The sequence below is a fragment of the Gossypium hirsutum genome, chromosome A07 (assembly GCF_007990345.1).
Source record: "Gossypium hirsutum isolate 1008001.06 chromosome A07, Gossypium_hirsutum_v2.1, whole genome shotgun sequence".
Lineage (NCBI taxonomy): Eukaryota > Viridiplantae > Streptophyta > Magnoliopsida > Malvales > Malvaceae > Gossypium > Gossypium hirsutum.
Window position 1 is genome coordinate 80741972 of NC_053430.1, and position 12050 is coordinate 80754021.

Genomic DNA, 12050 nt, shown 5'->3' on the forward strand with positions numbered 1-12050 from the left:
TACCCGTTGAACTAGCAAATCAAAATCCTGCTCCTCGTACTATGTATGATTATGCTAAACCTACTTTAACAGGAATTGAGTCAAGTATAGTTAGGCCTGCTATTGCTACAAATAATTTTGAACTAAAACCTAACACTATTCAAATGATATAGCAATTTGTTCAGTTTGATGGTTTGCAGGATGACGATCCAAACACTCACTTGGCAAATTTCCTTGAATTCTGCGATACATTTAAAATTAATGGTGTTTCTGACAATGCCATTCGTCTTCGGTTATTCCCTTTTTCATTGAGGAGCAAAGCTAAACAGCGGTTGAACTTGTTACCACGAGGAACAATTACTACTTGGGAACAAATGACCGAAATTTTTTATTAAAATATTTTCTGCCAGCTAAAACAGCCAAATTACGTAATGATATCTCTTCATTTGTGCAGATGGACTTAGAAACTCTTTACAATGCATGGGAGAGATACAAGGACCTATTGCAAAGGTGTCCTCACCATAGATTACCTCTATGGTTGCAAGTTCAAACATTCTACAATGGTGTGAACCCCTCGACAAGGCAAATGATTGATGCAGCAGCCGAGGGAACCATCAACAACAAAACACCTGAAAAGGCTTACGAATTTATTGAAGAGATGTCACTGAATAACTATTAGTGGCAAGTCATGAGGACTAAGCCAACTAAAACAACAGGTTTTTATAACGTTGATTTGGTTACTATGTTGTCAAACCAGGTAGAACTTCTAAATAAAAAGATTCATGGTTTACTTGGTTCTACTCCGGTACATCCAGTAATGAGGTGCGAGACGAATGGAGGAGGAGCATGCACAGAGTATCAACACTTCAACCCTAACATCGAGGAGGAACAAGTCCAATATATGGGTAACAATAACTCTAGATCCCAAAATAACCTATATAGTAACACTTATAATGCAGGTTGGAGGAACCATCCCAATTTCTCGTGGGGCGGTCAAGGAAATCAAAGACCACAACATCTTCCGGGTTTTCAACAACCACCCTATCAACAGGAAAAGAAATCGAACCTTGAAGAGATGCTATCTAAATTTATCTCGGTGACAGAAACCCATTTCTAGAACAGCAAGAAAGCACTTAAAAATCAACAAGCGTCAATCGAAGGGCTTGAAACTCAGATAGGCCGGCTTTCCAAACTAATCTCTGAACGACCACAAGGTAGCTTGCCAAGTAATACTGAACCCAACCTAAGGGAATAGCTCAACGCGATTAATGCTCAAGATGAAGAAGGATTCGTTGAGCCTGAGCCAGAACCGAGGTAAGAAACTGTGGTGAGCAGAGGTCAAGGTGAGGTAGGTCATAATAAAAACAAATCAGTGAATGTCGAATATAAACCTCGTGTGTCATGCCCCAACGCGACAAGGAAAGACCGCTCAGATGAACAATTTGGTAAATTCCTTAAACTCTTAAAAAAATTACATATTAACTTACCATTTATTGAAGCTCTATCGCAGATGCCAAACGCAATGAAATTTTTAAAGGAACTTTTAGCAAATAAGCGGAAGTTGGACGAGGTGTCGCATGTGAAGCTAAACGAAGTTTGCTCAGCTATTCTACAGAATAAACTACCCAACAAACTAAAAGATCCAGGGAGTTTTACGATTCCTTGCTTAATTGGTAATTTAGATATTAATAATGCATTAGCTGATTTAGAGGCTAGTATTAACGTCATGCCCTACAAGATATTCAAACAATTAGGTCTTGGGAAACGCAAACAGACTAGGATGAGCATTCAATTAGCAGATAAAACTATAAGATTTCCTAGGGGTATTACTGAAGATGTGCTAGTTAAAATAGATAAATTTATATTTCCCATTGACTTCATTGTTTTAGACATTGGGGAGGATAACAACACTCCTTTGATTTTTGGACGACCCTTTTTAGCAACTGCTAAAACGGTTATTGATGTTGGCACAAGTAAGTTCACACTCTGTGTGGGAGACGAAACAATTACCCTTCAAGCTCGCAATTTTGGAAACACATCAGAAATTGAAGGTGATCGTCTAAACCATTCTACTAAAACTGACAATATGGTGCAACCTACTTTGCAGGAAATGGGTCTGAAGGAAGTACAAGAGCCATTCTCAAGCAGTAGCAGAGGACCTATTCATGAAGATTGAAGGCTACAAATCGAGGAGCTAGATGAATGGTAGACACATAAACTGAGGACACACGATAAACCAAAACTACGCCAAGACGAGCTTAATACCTTCCCAAATCAACTTAAGGTTGGAGATAAAATATTATTAGATGCCGCAGATCCTCACATTGTCACTTCCAAACCGAATGAAGAAATCCCTCTTACGATACTTAGCATTTTCCCATTCGGAACAGTCGAGGTAAGTCATCCCAAGTTCGATACTTTTAAGGTAAACAACACTCGTCTAAAACCTTATTTTGATGAGAATGATAGCAGGAATGAGGAGTATAAACTCCTCGAACCACCATGACCTTTCAATGGAGAGGTAAGTCGAGCTTAGACTATAAATAAGCGCTTCTCAGGAGGCAACTCAAGCACTAACTGTATTAACTTCTTTAAATTTTAGTGTTTAACACCTAACTTACTAACAGAGCTCTTGAATACATGTTTCCAACACAAACACGGCCTATCCCACGGGCGTGCCTTAGGCCGTGTGGAAACAAGGCAAAGATTTTTTCCAGCATGGGCTACGATAAATTGCCATGGCCGTACGACATGGTCATGGGCAAACCTGCCAAAACAACACGGGCATGCGACACACCCGTGCCAAGCAACCGTTGTAACATCCTGATTTTGGGCTTAGTTGAAACAGTGGTTTCAAGACCACAATTACGATGAGAAAAATTTTATTTTTACTATATTTTTATGGTTTAAAATTTCACAAAATGATTTTGTGAAAATTTCGTTCGAAAATTTCGACGTTTGAGCACTCAATTTAGTAAAAAGGACTAAATTGTAAAAAGTAAAAAAAGTTGAGTTCTACATGTTAGAGGTATCAAATTGTTATGAAATTTTAAATGGGAAGTCTTTAAATAATAATTAAACCATTGTATAACTTGTTGGACAAAAATGGCCTTAATTGGGTAAATTTTGAAAGAATAGAAAAAAGGGCATTTTGGTCATTTAGGGGTAAAATGAATTAAAAGACAAATTTTAAACTCCAAATGTGTCCCTTTCTTCTTGCTACAGAAAAATGTACCAAGAGCATCCATGGTTAGGGTTTGGCCAAGCTTCCAAGCTTAATAGTAAGTGATTCCGAGCTTCGTTTTTAATGTTCTATGTATTTTTGAAATCCCGGTAACTTGATCAGCTCATTTCTACCATTATTTTGAGCTAGGGTATATGTTTAAAAATTTACCCATGAATGATATGTATGTATTTTGATGTTTAATGGTAGAATATGAATCTTGAAATTGTGTTAAACAACTTTTGCTAAGCGACTTTACGTGAAAACGAGTAAAACGATATAATTGGAAAAATGCCTAATGTTCATAAGTACATGTTAAAGTGAGAATTTGATGTTGCCATAGAAGGGAAAAATGATCAGCATGTCATAAAACATAAGAAAATAGGAAGAAGTTTAATTTTTGAACCTTGGGGAAAAAGTGCAAATATGCAAAAGTTTAGGGGTCAAAATGTAAATTTGTAAAAATTTGATTTTTAGACCCATATGAATAGTGTGACTAATTAGTAGGCTAAATGTGATATTATAGATCAAGGAAATCAAGATTGGGGCTTATATCGGGAAAATACAAGGTTATGGACTAGAATGGTAAAATGCCATTTCTGGATCCGAGGTAAGTTTGTACGTAAATAATTTATCGGTTATTTTTATTTTATTATATTTTTTATCATATGAAATGTGGCTACCTATAGAATGATTATTTGTTGTAAATTGCAAATTGAAAAAGGACTATGAATAAATTGTAACATGATGGAAAGTGAGGAATTTCCCAGTTGAGCCTTCGGAATAGAAACGATACGAATGATCTATTGTGAGGTCACGTGTGTAGTACTAAGTGCAGGCTATTACGTGTACCGGATAATCGGTCGCATGTGTAGTACTAAGTGCAGGCTACTATGCGTACTTGATAACTTCGATCACGTGTGTGGGACTCAGTGCAGTGTATCAGATGGTTAGGTCACGTGTGTAGTACTAAGTGCAGGCTACTATGTGTACCGGATAATTGGTCGCATGTGTATTACTAAGTGCAGGCTACTATGCATACCAGATAGCTTTGGCTACAAGTGTGAAAATATGTGCAGGCAACTGAGTATCAGTTATTATTCCGAAGAGTTCAACGGGAAAATAGATTAAGTAAAAATACATGTGAACATGATTATATAATGAATAAGTGCAGGTACATGTTTAAGAAAATTTTGAGCAATATGCTCGATATTTGAGTGAACTTTGATATTACAAAATAGATTAAGTGAAATTATGTAAGAGTGAATTTTAGTAGTAAAATAGCGTTGGACACCAGCAGTTTTTTGAATTTGAAAATTAACCAAAAATTGTGCAAGTTGAATTAAATTTCAAATAAATTATGGAATTAAATCCTAATGAGTCTATTTTCATATAAAAGAAATAGGGGGAGAAAAAGAGTTGTATATTATGTGATATTCTAATTTTTGTGAGACAATGTCAGAATGAATTCGAGATCCCCTATTCTGACTTGGAAAAATTTTTAAAAATTTTAAAAAAACTAATTATGGGTTATAATTTATATTCTTATAATCTTTGATGAGTCTACTTTTAATAGAAACAAACAGGAACATCATCTGAGTCTTGTACTATGAGATAAATAAATTTTAGTGAAGAACGGTCAAAGCTGTCAAACAGAAAAACATGGGAGAATTTGAATAATAAAATGTACTTATTGGATGGATCAAAAATTCTGATAATTTTATGGTGGAAAGATATATGGGTCTAGTTTCTGGGAAAAGTCACATATCTTAATTCGAAGTTTTTTAACACTAGAAATAAATGATTTAGTGACTGTGACTCAAGAAAGTAGCTTAACCAGAACATGTGTAAATGTACAATTGGGTTAGTTTTACTATAGAAAGCATGTTAGTAAATTGCTTATTATTATTTCATGCGAGCTTACTAAGCATAAAGCTTACCCCCTCCTTTCCATTTCTTTTAGTGTTGTCAGGTTAGCTCAGGGTTGGAGATCGTCGGAGGCAGCATCACACTATCAAGCCAACACCTTGACAGTATAAACACATATGCTAGAATTATCAAGTGAGTGGCATGTATAGGGACCTAGTTTTATAACATGTGTTATTATAATTTGGCCAAATATATTGGTCTTTAGTGAGCTAATGATTCTGACTTATAAATCTAGCTATTTATGTTATGTTTGATATTAGTGATGTGCATATGCTTGTTTGCCATGCATGGTTGGTAATATGTTATGTGTTGTTGTGAATGTTTAAGTCCATTAACGCCTCGAATCCAGTCCCGATGTTGGATACGGGTGAGAGGTGTTACAATCGTGGTCGAACTTGTTAAATTACCATGGGCATGGGACTACATACACAGGCGTGGGGGAAGCAAACAATGCCCAACACGGTCGTGCGCACGAACACGCCCAAGGAATACGGGCGTGGGACAATTGTCAAACGCGCCCAAATTCAAAATTCGTGAATCACACGGGCTGAAATTGGGGAACACGAGCGTGTTACCTGGTCGTGTGCCCCAAAATCTATAAATAGGCTGCACTATTCATTGGCTTCTTCACCCAAAAAACCCTAATCCTAGCCGCTGCAAGTCCACACGCCCTCCCTGCCACGCCCATGCTTCATTTCCCACTCTATTTTTGACGCTCAATTTCTCTCCCTTAGCGTTTGGTTACTCCTTTCACTTCTATTTTACTTATTTCTAATGCTTATTATCAAAATAATCTTCATTTTTCTCATACTATTTTTCATTTTGCTCATTATTCCATCATTTAATTTGCATTCTTAGGTTATTTACCATACATTTCATGTTAAATCGAGTTATTAGGAAAACCGCATTCTATTGTCATACCCATGACATTACTATGCTCATTCTCATGCTATTACCATGCCAATGTCACGAAATTAGGCTATCAAATTGATTATTTTGGTTGTGTTTGGTTAGTATTAGTAGTTTTGGCTTAAATTGTTAGTTAAAATTCATGGCTTTTTTTTCCCTTTTCAAATTCTTTTACGTACTATTATTATTCTTTATATTGCAGGTATACAATGTCGTCTTCACGAGAAAAGAAGACCGCTGTCCCTGTTTCAAAGAAAAGGAAGGAAGCGTAATCTTCCTCAGGTCCTGCCATGGAAATTCGCCACCCTTTCCTACAATTCCCCATCAGGCCCCAAGAACAACTTTTCCAAATACTCCGGGCTCGACCTTTAATTGCGGGCCGCTGCATCGACTGGGCTGCAGTAGAACAAGTTCAGTTGGTTGACGCAATTCGAGCCCTCCTAACCACCGATCCTTGGGAGATTTTTTTTGGGATCATCGAGCCAACGTATCTCGAGCTCACGATGGAACTATGCTCAACGTTTCATCTTCAGACCGTAATGACGAACTACAATGATCCCGGCACGATGCAATTTCACCTAGGCAGATTAGTCCGCCAGCTCAGTGTCCCAGAATTCGAAACTGTATTGGGCCTATTTACGGAGAAGTTCAAGGAGGAGAATGACTTAGATACTCTCAACCGCCATATCCATCGTTCTCCTTCACGGTGCTAGGACGCACTAATACCAGGTTCAGCCACCTACACTCCTAGCCGCTCCAAGGCATCAGCTCCCCCTCCATCTCTAAGGTACCTACACTCCATTTTGGCTCACACATTAACAGGAAGGCGAGAGAGCACTGGCATCATCAACACTCACGACGCCTACTTTTTATGGTGTATGTTGCACGAGCACGTCATCGACCTTGCCTATTTCATTGCCCTCGCCATTCAACACCAGACGGAGCGGCATAGGATGGGGGTATCTCCATTGGCCCCTATGTACGGAGCTCGACACTTCGGGCTCCTCAACACCGTGGCCCAGGAATCATCATTGACTCTCATTGGCCAGATGTCTCTACAAGGCATCTCGAGCATGCTAAGCATGAGGATGATCGACAAGCTTCGAGGAACCTACCCTCCTCAATATCGTCTCGCCCAATCTATCGAGGAGGAAGCCCCTGAGGACATTACTGATGATGTCCCCCCATAGCACGAGGACCCACCGTCTCAGCCACGACCACCTTCTCGTCCAGTTCATGCGGCGGCTTCATATGCTGACATTTCTGAGTGCCTCACTCAATTCGAGCAACATTATTTTCAACAGTTTGACAACATTGATGCTACTCTACAGTAGATTTGTCAGTACCTCCACATCTCATCTCCAGTACCACCTCGCGAACTATCTAGCGATGAAGATGTTTAAAAACTTTTATTTACTATTTTATGTTTTTATTTTTATTTTATTTTAAGACTAATTTTTATTTTTCTTTCATTTTATTTTTATTCGGATTTATAATTTTTATTTAACAATTTTGAATTATGGCTATTTCCTACCAAGTAATCATTCTTCCTTATATACTTTCTAAAAGAGTTCCTGATGCTATCACAGTTATAAAAAGTTCCAAAGCTCACTATTACTCAGGGACTCGAAACTCCACTGGGAACGGTTCTCCATGACTGCCATGTCCTACTCGCCCACGACCATAGCTACCACTAGATATAATATTCTTTTGGCGCAAGACTTATGGACTAATGAACCTCTACCACCACCAGAGTATCTTCTTCCACCCTCATGCCGATTATTCTCTGAAACTCCAGTTCAAGGAAACTCATTCATCACTCAGGAAGTTTCACTTCTCTCCCTATCTTATTTTTATATTCTTATATCTATCTTTGTACATTGAGGCAATGTACATCCTAAGTGTGGGGGGGGTATTCATTTCACTATTAGGAAAATACCTGAATGACTGCCTTGTTCTCTTGAAAAGCTCTCATATCATATTTAGGATAAATTTTGATTGATTTATGATTTTGATTGATATATCCTGAATTAAAACATAGGCATTTATGCATTGATTGTTTAAACTTTAAGACATTAGGGAATCAACCATGATAAGTTGACCTTTAAGAATTAAAAATTTTAGGTTGTTTTTCCCAAAGTTTAGGTATTACTTTGAGTTGGAATTCACAAGTTTTAAACATCAAAAAGCCATAATTTTTGTGAGATTTTTTAGCCTTTTGAGCATCTATTAATTCTTTCATGCTCACTTTTATTATTGCTTTGAGTGCATCAGTATTGAACTGTTATTCTAGAACTTGCTTGATTATGCATGTCAAGACCACACCATTTGATTTGATATGTCAAAATGATTAAGGCACTTAGGATTAACCCACTCATGCCATGAACAGCCTACCTCCACGATTAAACCTTAGTGAACCCCATTGAGCCTAACAAGACATTTCTTGTATCACCCTTAATAGCAACCCTTAACCCATTATTGTTGAAATCCCCTAAATTAATTTTATCCCTATTTTTGTCGAGATTTGAATTGAAATAGTTGCTGACCTATGTTTGGTTCTTAATAGTTAGTTTATGTTATTTAACTTGTTCTTCAAAAAAAAAAAACTGTGTATACAGATTAGTAGTAATCTTTTGTTTTTGAGTTTAAGTATTTAAATTCCATATTTTGAGAAAAAGCTCTATTGTACGCAAGTGATGATTAAATCTTTTTCTAGTTAAGTGATTTTTCAATTCAATCTCGATTCTAACAGTTTCTTTCAGCTTGTGACCACACCCCCTAACCAAAGCCACGTTACAACCCTCTTAAGACCTTTTGATTGATGTATCATCTCAATTTATAGTGGTGGAGATGTAATTTTCATGCAAGCCTATGGTAATAACTTTTCATATTGACTGATGAGTGCTACTTTCATTGTCCTTAAACACTTTGAGTGATTTGAGTGAATCTTTAGTGAGGATATTAAACTCTGTGAGGTTTCGAAACGAGGTAACCACTTATATAAGGGGAGATGCCTAAGTTTTGCATGATTAAATACTCAACTTGGAATGTTTGAAGCTCTAATGTTCTTTTAGTTGAATTCTCAATGTACGACTACTCATGAATTAGTTTGAGATATTTGCGATAGAGATTATAAGTTAAGAAGAATTTATTTTGATTATGAGTTGAGAATTTTGTCTGAGGACAAGCAAATGCTTAAGGGTGGGGGTATTTGATAAACCATAATTTATACATATTTTTACCCCATGCTTAACACATTTTATGGGTGGTTTTTCCTTAGAATTGGTGAATTCAATGCTCCTAATGCCTAAATTTCATGTTTTATACTTAAGAGATCATAGGAGAGCGAAAGGAACAAGAAACGGGCCAAAAAAGGAGAAAATGGGCCAAAGTACGAAATCAACACGGCTTGGACTTCCTCACACGGGTAGACCACATGGCTGTGTCAATTTGGCAGAACTGAAGCACGACTCACACGGGTAGAACACAAGCCTGTACAATTCTAACAGGTTCAAGCACGGCCTGAAGTAATTGCACACGGGCGTGTCATACGGCGTATCCCTGCCGAGCCCAAGTTGAGTCCAATTCAGAAAAGGCTAATTTCGAGGGTTCTTAGGCATTCAAAACCCTATAAATACACCCTAGAGGAGGAAGAAAGGGACACACAGAGAGAAGGAGGCAGGGAATTGCTCAAGGGAAGCCGATTGATCCATATCAGAAGTCGGATTCACCATCAAGACTGAAGATCTCCCCTCAATTTCCCTCTAGGAGTTTTGGGTTTTCTTTATGTTTTGTATTCATTATTCTTCTGAGATGTTTTCCTTTTTATTTATGAACTAAATCCCCTAAATACCTAAGGGGAATGAAACCTAAGATGAATCTTGTTATTATTTTCTTAATTGTATGATAAATATTTGGCTTGCTCTTAACTATGTGTTCGTAATTCTTGTTTTGATATTCCAGGATATTGATTCAAGTTAAGCTTTTACTCAGAGGAGGAATAGACCCTGTCTAAGAGTACATTTGTCATAATTAAGCGGATTTGATTGCGTACCTAGAGATAGGGTGACAAGATTTTTTCGGATTAGGGTGAAACCTAATAAGGAGATCCATAGATCGAGTTAATGCAACCCTAGGGTGTTAATTAGAGAAAAATCTCCATTATTCAATCTAGGGATTAGACATTATTAGTCTTGAATAGGGATAATAACATAACTTAGGGATTTCTACGGAACAAGTTAAATGAATAAATCGTCTGATTCGGAGTCAGAATAACAAGTGAAGTCTAGGTGGATTCTTTCTTAGGTATTGTCTTAATTCAATCATTTTCCAAAAGTAGTCCCCCAATTCTATTTTTTGTGAATTCTTAGTTTAGTTAATTAGTTAGTAAAACAAACCCTCTTATTCTTAGGCTAGATAATAAAAAGACAGTCATTACTAGTACTTTTAGTTCCTTTGGGTTCGACAATCCGGTCTTGCTAAAACTGTACTACTATTCGATAGGTACACTTGCCTACATCGTGATAATAGTTAGTTTCAAGAACGATTCTTTATAAATATTTAAAACCTGTCACCCAAAAATCACGATCAGACATTATGAATCTTTTCAAGTTCTGACGGTAAAGCTAATCGATACGCTACAAGCCCTATTCTTTCAATGATCTCATACTGTCCGATAAATCATGGACTCAGCTTTCCTTTACAGCCGAATGGAATATCCTTTTTCCACGGTGACACCTCTAAAAACCTCAGTCCCTAACTTGAAATTTAATTTCTTTACGTTTCAAATCAGCGTATGATTTCTATCGATCTGAAGCGGCTTTAAAACTGTCGCGAATTGTTCTCACTTTTTTTTTCAGGTTTTCTAATCAATTAAACCCCATGAATTTTTTTCCCATTCAATTTAGTCTAGTATAGTGGAGTTCAACATTTACGGCCATATAAATCTTTATACGGTGCCATCTTTATACTCGTTCAAAACTTTTTATTATACGCGAACTCAATCAATGGCAAGTATTTTTCCCAACTGCGCTCAAACACTAAAATACAACATCTCAACATGTCTTCGAGAATCTAAATAACTCTCTCAGTCTGACCGTCAGTCCGAGGATGAAAACCTGTATTGAAATTCAACTTCGTATGCAAAGCTTCTTGCAATTTCTTCCAAAATTGCGACCTGAATCTCAGATCTCTATCGGAAATAATGGAGACTAGTACTTTGTAAAAACTGAAAATTTTAGAAATGTATAACTTATCTAGTCTATCAATAGAGAAATTATACGTACTGAGATAAAATGTACAGACTTCTTCAACAATCAACAATAGTTCAGATAACATCTTCCTTTTACAACATCCAACGAAATTCTATTTCATCTCCACTTAGATAATAACACAGACTGTAACAGTCTCGAACGTACTTGATAATCAGTTTTAACTTGTTGATAAATTATACATTAGGATACAAGTCAAAAATATCATGTTTCATACTCATTCACTAGTAAAACTGACTCAGATTATTATAAATCTTAATATTCCCTGAATGAACAGATAATTACCACTGTGAGCTAGATTTAACAATTTTTGTATAATCTTTGGATTTCTTGGTACACGAACTCTGTCTCGAAACAACAAATAATCATCGGTTCCAATCTGAAGCTTTAAATCAGAAGTCAATTCATGTTGAACTCTAATAACTTGCAATTTATTGATACATTTCAGAGCTTCACAAAATCATGAAATAAACATCAATTTATCTTTTAACTTAGCTAATATCAAACACGCCCATGTCACCAACCATGTGAAAATAGGAGGTTCATACTGACTTAGGTCACATGGCCAACCACACGCCCGTGTGTCTAGCCCGTGGGCCATTCGAAGTAGCCACACACGCTTGTGTGCCAGGCTATGTGCTAGGATGTGCTGATCCTATAAGGTATACTGACTTATGCAACACAGCCAAGACACACGCCCGTGTACTAGGCTGTGTGCCTATAGGGGGTATACTGACTTG

At 37.0% G+C, this 12050-nt stretch overlaps 1 non-coding gene across 1 annotated transcript; it reads right to left on the bottom strand.

Moving 5' to 3' along the window:
* Window positions 1-400: 400 nt before the first annotated feature.
* Window positions 401-507, bottom strand: LOC121204438 (small nucleolar RNA R71). The gene has a single exon (XR_005899363.1). It is a non-coding gene; the product is annotated as a small nucleolar RNA R71 (small nucleolar RNA).
* Window positions 508-12050: the final 11543 nt, after the last annotated feature.